Raw genomic sequence first — 8792 nt, forward strand, 5'->3', positions numbered from 1 at the left:
TCACATGCAGAAGGTTCTGGGTTCAATCCCCAGTAAAAACAAGCCGTTTTCGCTGTTGAAGTAATTTGCTATCAACCTGTAATATATGAAATTCTTAGTTTTGTTGCCAACTGATAATATATTTTGGCTTCCCTCACCAAGAGAACTACGATTTTGGGTTTCTTTTTTATTGACCATTTTAGCAAAAAACATAATCCCATATTATAAAAATCCTGTTTGTTTCAAAATATATAGTTCCTTTAAATACAAAAGCAAACAACTAAACTATGTGGAAAAAAGTAACACATTCAATGTAAACTTCCTTTTAAGCAAAATCCCTTTGTAGGAATAAAACTGGTAAAATATGTAATAAAAATTGTAAATGTTTCATTAACCAAAAATACTTTCCTTCAGCAATAAAAAGGCCCCGTCAGTCACAATTCTGCTCTGCTAGCCAATACACAGTAACTTTCCATCAGGTTTCACAGAGTAGTGGTCATCACGTCTGTTTAACACGCAGAAGGTACTGCGTTCAATCCCCAGTAAAACCAATCTGTTCTTGGTGTTGAAATAATACTCAATTAAACTACAATATATGAAGTTCTTGGCTTTGTTGCCGAATGATGGGATGTTTTGGCTTCCATCCCCAACAGAGCTACGAATTTGTTTTTTTTTTCCCTGGCGGTCAAAACTCGTCTCTAATTGCCATTACTTTGCAGGCTTTCAAAGGTTTCATAGTGTAGTGGAAATCACGTCTGCTTTACACGCAGAAGGTCCTGGGTTCAATCCCCAGTGAAACCCATGTGTTCTTGGTGTTGAAATAATCCCCTATCAACCTGCAGTATATAAAGTTCTTGGCTTTGTTGCCGAATAACGGGATGTTTTAGCTTCCATCACCAACAGAGCTACGAATTTTTTTTTTTCCCCCTGGCAGTCAAAACTCGTCTCTAATTGCCATTACTTTGCAGAACTTCAAAGGTTTCATAGTGTAGTGGTCATCACGTCTGCTTCACACGCAGAAGGTCCTGGGTTCAATCCCCAGTGAAACCAATCCGTTTTTGGTGTTGAAGTAATTTCCTATCGACTTGTAATATGTGAAATTCTTGGTTTCGTTGCCAAATGACAATACATTTTGGCTTCCATCACAAAGAGAACTACGATTTTGGGTTTCTTTTTTATTGACCATTTTAGCAGAAAACATAATCCCATATTATAAAAATCCTATTTGTTTCAAAATATATAGTTCCCATAAATACAAAAGCAAAAGACCAAACTATGGAGAAAAAAGTAACACATTCAATATAAACTTCAATTTAAGCAAAATCCCTTTGTAGGAATAAAACTGGTAAAATATGTAATAATAATTGTAAATGTTTCATTAACCAAAAATACTTTCCTTCAGCAATAAAAAGGCCCCGTCAGTCACAATTCTGCTCTGCTAGCCAATACACAGTAACTTATCGTCAGGTTTCATAGTGTAGTGGTCATCACGTCTGCTTAACGCGCAGAAGGTCCTGCGTTCAATCCCCAGTAAAACCAATTTGTTCTTGGTGTTGAAATAATACTCAATTAAACTACAATATATGAAGTTCTTGGCTTTGTTGCCGAATGATGGGAAGTAATTTGATATCAACCTGTAACATGAAATTCTTTCTTTTGTTGCCAACTGATAATATATTTTGGCTTCCATCACCAAGAGAACTACGATTTTGGGTTTCTTTTTTATTGACCATTTTAGCAGAAAACATAATCCCATATTATAAAAATCCTGTTTGCTTCAAAATATATAGTTCCTTTAAATACAAAATCAAACAACTAAACTATGTGGAAAAAAGTAACACAGTCAATGTAAACTTCCTTTTAAGCAAAATCCCTTTGTAGGATAAAAATTGGTAAAATATGTAATAAAAATTGTAAATGTTTCATTAACCAAAAATACTTTCCTTCAGCAATAAAAAGGCCCCGTCAGTCACAATCCTGCTCTGCTAGCCAATACACAGTAACTTTCCATCAGGTTTCATAGAGTAGTGGTCATCACGTCTGCTTTCACGCAGAAGGTCCTGCATTCAATCCCCAGTAAAACCAATCTGTTCTTGGTGTTGAAATAATACTTAATTAAACTACAATATATGAAGTTCTTGGCTTTGTTGCCGAATAACGGGATGTTTTAGCTTCCATCACCAACAGAGCTACGAATTTGTTTTTTTTCCCCTAGCGGTCAAAACTCGTCTCTAATTGCCATTATTTTGCAGGATTTCAAAGGTTTCATAGTGTAGTGGTCATCACGTCTGCTTCACACGCTGAAAGTCCTGGGTTCAATCCCCAGTGAAACCAATCTGTTTTTGGTGTTGAAGTAATTTCCTATCGACTTGTAATATGTGAAATTCTTGGTTTCGTTGCCAAATGACAATACATTTTGGCTTCCATCACAAAGAGAACTACGATTTTGGGTTTCTTTTTTATTGACCATTTTAGCAGAAAACATAATCCCATATTATAAAAATCCTATTTGTTTCAAAATATATAGTTCCCATAAATGCAAAAGCAAAAGACCAAACTATGGAGAAAAAAGTAACACATTCAATATAAACTTCAATTTAAGCAAAATCCCTTTGTAGGAATAAAACTGGTAAAATATGTAATAATAATTGTAAATGTTTCATTAACCAAAAATACTTTCCTTCAGCAATAAAAAGGCCCCGTCAGTCACAATTCTGCTCTGCTAGCCAATACACAGTAACTTTTTGTCAGGTTTCATAATGTAGTGGTCATCACGTCTGCTTAACTCGCAGAAGGTCCTGGGTTCAATCCCCAGTGAAACCAATCTGTTCTTGGTGTTGAAATCATAAGCTATCCAACTACAATATATGAAGTTCTCGGCATTGTTGCCGAATGACGGTATGTTTTGGCTTCCATCACAAACAGAACTACAAATATTTTTTTTTTTTTTCCCCTGGCGGTCAAAACTCGTCTCTAAATGCTATTACTTTGCAGGATTTCACAGGTTTCATAGTGGAGTGGTCATCACGTCTACTTCACATGCAGAAGGTCCTGGGTTCAATCCCCAGTAAAAACAAGCCGTTTTCGCTGTTGAAGTAATTTGCTATCAACCTGTAATATATGAAATTCTTGGTTTTATTGCCAACTGATAATATATTTTGGCTTCCCTCACCAAGAGAACTACGATTTTGGGTTTATTTTTTATTGACAATTTTAGCAGAAAACATAATCCCATATTATAAAAATCCTGTTTGTTTCAAAATATATAGTTCCTTTAAATACAAAAGCAAACAACTAAACTGTGTGGAAAAAAGTAAAACATTCAATGTAAACTTCCTTTTAAGCAAAATCTCTTTGTAGGAATAAAACTGGTAAAATATGTAATAAAAATTGTAAATGTTTCATTAACCAAAAATACCTTCCTTCAGCAATAAAAAGGCCCCGTCAGTCACAATTCTGCTCTGCTAGCCAATACACAGTAACTTTTCATCAGGTGTCACAGAGTAGTGGTCATCACGTCTGCTTAACACGCAGAAGGTCCTGCGTTCAATCCCCAGTAAAACCAATCTGTTCTTGGTGTAGAAATAATGCTCAATTAAACTACAATATATGAAGTTCTTGGCTTTGTTGCCGAAGGATGGAATGTTTTGGCTTCCGTTCCCAACAGAGCTACGAATTTGTGATGGAATTTTGGCTTCCATCACAAAGAGAACTACGATTTTGGGTTTCTTTTTTATTCACCATTTTAGCAGAAAACATAATCCCATATTATATATATAGTTCCTTTAAATACAAAAGCAAACAACTAAACTATGTGGAAAAAAGGAACACATTCAATATAAACTTCCTTTTAAGCAAAATCCCTTTGTAGGAATAAAACTGGTAAAATATGTAATAATAATTGTGTTTCATTAACCAAAAATACTTTCCTTCAGCAATAAAAAGGCCCCGTCAGTCACAATTCTGCTCTGCTAGCCAATACACAGTAACTTTTCATCAGGTTTCATAGTGTAGTGGTCATCACGTCTGCTTAACACGCAGAAGATCCTGCGTTTCATCCCCCGTGAAACCAATCTGTTCTTAGTGTTGAAATAATACGCTATCCAACTCCAATATATGAAGTTCTCGGCTTTGTAGCAGAATGACGGGATGTTTTGGCTTCCATCACAAACAGAACTACAAATTATTATTTTTTTTCCCCTGGCGGTCAAAACTCGTCTCTAAATGCCATTACTTTGCAGGATTTCACAGGTTTCATAGTGGAGTCGTCAACACGTCTACTTCACACTCAGAAGGTCCTGGGTTCAATCCCCAGTAAAAACAAGCCGTTTTAGCTGTTGAAGTAATTTGCTATCAACCTGTAACATATGAAATTCTTTGTTTTGTTGCCAACTGATAATATATTTTGGCTTCCATCACCAAGAGAACTACGATTTTGGGTTTCTTTTTTATTGACCATTTTAGCAGAAAACATAATCCCATATTATAAAAATCCTATTTGTTTCAAAATATATAGTTCCCATAAATACAAAAGCAAAAGACCAAACTATGGAGAAAAAAGTAACACATTCAATATAAACTTCAATTTAAGCAAAATCCCTTTGTAGGAATAAAACTGGTAAAATATGTAATAATAATTGTAAATGTTTCATTAACCAAAAATACTTTCCTTCAGCAATAAAAAGGCCCCGTCAGTCACAATTCTGCTCTGCTAGCCAATACACAGTAACTTTTCGTCAGGTTTCATAGTGTAGTGGTCATCATTTCTGCTTAACATGCAGAAGGTCCTGGGTAGAGTTGAGCGCGGTTCGAGGTTCGAGGTTCTCCAGTTCTAGGCTCGAGTGATTTTGGAGGCTGTTCGAGATCGAACTAGAACTCGAGCTTTTTGCAAAAGCTCGATAGTTCTAGATACGTTCGAGAACGGTTCTAGCAGCAAAAAGCAGGGCTTTTTACAGCTATGGTGTGCAGGAGCCATCGCTGGCAGCCTGCCACAAGCTGGTAACCAAGATAAACATCGGGTATCAAACCAAAGCGCTTTGGTTAGTAACCCGATGTTTATCCTAGTTACGTGCAGGAAGCCCACACTTCCCCGCTCAGCTCGCTCCGCCCCCTCCTGCCCGCGGCATGTACACACGTACACACGTATACACCCACACACACACACACACACGGTCCCGCTCGGCTTACCTGCGGTCGGCCCGGGGGCAGCAGTCCTTGGCACTGGAAACTGTGCCTGCCGGCTCTTTAAGGCCCACAGACCACAGCGTTCACTGTGTTCTCCTGCATTGAGCATCATCTGTGGGCGGAGCTACCGCCCGGCGTCCTGCTCGGTCACACAGATGAAGGAGTCACAGTGCCAGCCAGCGACCCCCAGCACATTGCTTCCCTCCGGCGCTGTGTGGGCCCCATCTGCACCGTAACCTGATCAGTATGTGGGACATCACTCCCTCCCCGCCCCTCCCTGTCCCCCCGTGCATGTGTGGGCCCCGCAGAGCCTTGTGTGAGGCCCCCGGAGCCGCGTGTGTGGGCCCCGCAGAGCAAGGTGTGTGTTTGTATGTATGCATGCAGCAGAGCAGTATGCGTGTCTATATGTATGTATATATGCAGCAGAGCAGTATGCGTGTCTGTATGTATGTATGTATATATGCAGCAGAGCAGTATGCGTGTCTGTATGTATGTATATATGCAGCAGAGCAGTATGCGTGTCTGTATGTATGCATGTATATATGCAGCAGAGCAGTATACGTGTCTGTATGTAAGTATATATATATGCAGCAGAGCAGTATACGTGTCTGTATGTATGTATGTATATATGCAGCAGAGCAGTATGCGTGTCTGTATGTATGTATATATGCAGCAGAGCAGTATGCGTGTCTGTATGTATGTATGTATATATGTAGCAGAGTAGTATGAGTGTCTGTATGTATGTATATATATATATATGCAGCAGAGCAATATGCGTGTCTGTCTGTATGTATGCATGTATGTATGTATGCAGCAGAGCAGTATACGTGTCTATGTATGTATATATGTAGCAGAGTAGTATGCGTGTCTGTATGTATATATATATATGCAGCAGAGCAATATGCGTGTCTGTCTGTATGTATGCATGTATGTATGCGGCAGAGCAGTATGCGTGTCTGTATGTATGTATGTATATATGCAGCAGAGCAGTATGCATGTCTGTATGTATGTATATATGCAGCAGAGCAGTATGCGTGTCTGTATGTATGTATGTATATATGTAGCAGAGTAGTATGCGTGTCTGTATGTATGTATATATATATATGCAGCAGAGCAATATGCGTGTCTGTCTGTATGTATGCATGTATGTATGCAGCAGAGCAGTATATGTGTCTGTATGCATGTATATATGTAGCAGAGTAGTATGCGTGTCTGTATGTATATATATATGCAGCAGAGCAATATGCGTGTCTGTATGTATGTATGTATATATGCAGCAGAGCAGTATGCGTGTCTGTATGTATGTATGTATATATGCAGCAGAGCAGTATGCGTGTCTGTATGTATATATGCAGCAGAGCAGTATGCGTGTATGTATGTATATATGCAGCAGAGCAGTATGCGTGTCTGTATGTATGTATGTATGTATGCAGCAGAGCAGTATATGTGTCTGTATGTATGTATGTATGTATGCAGCAGAGCAGTATGCGTGTCTGTATGTATGTATATATGCAGCAGAGCAGTATGCGTGTATGTATGTATGTATATATGCAGCAGAGCAGTATGCGTGTATGTATGTATATATGCAGCAGAGCAGTATGCGTGTCTGTATGTATGTATGTATATATGTAGCAGAGTAGTATGCGTGTCTGTCTGTATGTATGCATGTATGTATGCAGCAGAGCAGTATACGTGTCTGTATGTATGTATATGTAGCAGAGCAGTATGCATGTCTGTATGTATGTATATATGCAGCAGAGTAGTATGCGTGTCTGTATGTATGTATATATATATGCAGCAGAGCAATATGCATGTCTGTCTGTATGTATGCATGTATGTATGCAGCAGAGTAGTATGCGTGTCTGTATGTATGCATGCAGAGCAGTATGCGTGTCTGTCTGTATGTATGTATGTATGTATGCAGAAGAGCAGTATGCGTGTCTGTTTGTATGTATGTATGCATGTATGTATGCAGCAGAGCAGTATGCGTGTCTGTCTGTATGTATGTATGCAGCAGAGCAGTGTGTGTGTGTGTGTCTGTATGTATGTATGCAGCTGAGCAGTATGTGTGTGTCTGTCTATATGTATGTATGTAGCAGAGCAGTGTGTGTGTGTCTGTCTATATGTATGTATGCATGCAGAGCAGTATGTGTGTGTCTGTATGTATGTATGTATGGAGCATAGCAGTGTGTGTCTCTGTATGTATGCATGTATGATGTGTATCTATGTATGTCAGTGTATATGACTGTATAGATTTGTCTGTTTATATGTATTTTTGTGAGTTTGTCATTAAATATGTATATGTACGTGTATGTATCTGTGTATGTGTGTATGTCTGCGTGTTTATGGGGCCCACTGGGACTCTTCCGCCCGGGGCCCACAAAAACCTGGAGCCGGCCCTGCCTGCGGTGATGAAGTCCCGCCATCCCGACCTCAGCGCTGTCACTGTCCTTCATGGCCGCCGCTTGTCACATCACCTTCTCTCGCTTCCGACCCGAGACTGACTAGCGGTGACGACACGGGCCTCTCGCGATTCTTGGCTGTGAAGGCGGCGGTAATTGAACTCAGTGACAGGGGCTGTCAGTGTGCTGGAGATCAGCGCAGGTAATGTACCTCACTGACAGCAGCACTTGTCATCCCCTGCAGTGACCTGGGCTGACCCATTGATGTTAGCTCAGGTCACTGCACTGCTCTCCCAGCCAATGGGGAACATCCTGATCTTCATTGACTGGGACAGTGTGGATCGCCATGGCAACCCCTTGGATTACACCAGACCTGGATTTGTTTTTCATTCTAATAAAATGGTTAAAGAGGGAATGTTTTGGGGAGTGTTTTTTCAAATAAAAATGTGTTTGTCGTCTATTTTTTTTTATTACTGACTGGGTTGGTGATGTCGGGTATGTGATAGACGCCTGACCTCACCAACCCCAGGGCTTAATGCCAGGTGACATTACACATCTGGTATTAACCCCATATATTACCCCGTTTGCCACCGCACCAGGGCGCGGGATGAGCTGGGGCGAAGCACCAGGATTGGCGCATCTAATGGATGCGCCACTTCTGGGGCGGCTGCGGCCTGCTATTTTTAGGCTGGGGAGAGTCCAATAACCATGGACCTCCCTAGTCTGAGAATATCAGGCCTCAACTGTCTGCTTTACCTTGGCTGGTGATCCAATTTTGGGGGACCCCTACGTGGTTTTTTTTTAATTATTTATTTAATTTAAAATAACAGCGTGGGGTGCCCTCAGTTTTGGATTACCAGCCAAGGTGAGGTTGCCAGCTGTGGCCTGCAGGCTGCAGCCGTCTGCTTTACCCTAGCTGGCTACAAAACTAGGGGGAACCCTACGTCATTTTGTTTTCATTTTTTTGGCTAAATACAAAGCGAAGCACCCCTTAGTGCCACATGAAAGGCACCAAAGGGTGCTCCACTTTTTCTCCACTTTTTCTCCACTTTTTCTCCACTTCTTCTCCACTTTTTATCCATTTTTTTCTCCACTTTTTCTCCACTTTTTCTCCACTTTTTAGCCATTTTTTTCTCCACTTTTTCTCCACTTTTTCTTCACTTTTTCTCCACTTGTTATCCATTTTTTCTCCACTTTTTCTCCACTTTTTCTCCGTTCTTTTTCTAT

General features: G+C 40.0%; 2 non-coding genes across 2 annotated transcripts; both read left to right on the forward strand.

Moving 5' to 3' along the window:
• The first annotated feature begins 707 nt into the window (after positions 1 to 707).
• TRNAV-UAC (transfer RNA valine (anticodon UAC)) lies at positions 708 to 780 on the forward strand. The gene has a single exon. It is a non-coding gene; the product is annotated as a tRNA-Val (tRNA).
• Positions 781 to 956: 176 nt separating this feature from the next.
• On the forward strand, positions 957 to 1029 carry TRNAV-CAC (transfer RNA valine (anticodon CAC)). The gene has a single exon. It is a non-coding gene; the product is annotated as a tRNA-Val (tRNA).
• Positions 1030 to 8792: the final 7763 nt, after the last annotated feature.

Source organism: Anomaloglossus baeobatrachus, chromosome 2, assembly GCF_048569485.1.
Source record: "Anomaloglossus baeobatrachus isolate aAnoBae1 chromosome 2, aAnoBae1.hap1, whole genome shotgun sequence".
In the NCBI taxonomy this organism is placed as follows: Eukaryota; Metazoa; Chordata; class Amphibia; order Anura; family Aromobatidae; genus Anomaloglossus; species Anomaloglossus baeobatrachus.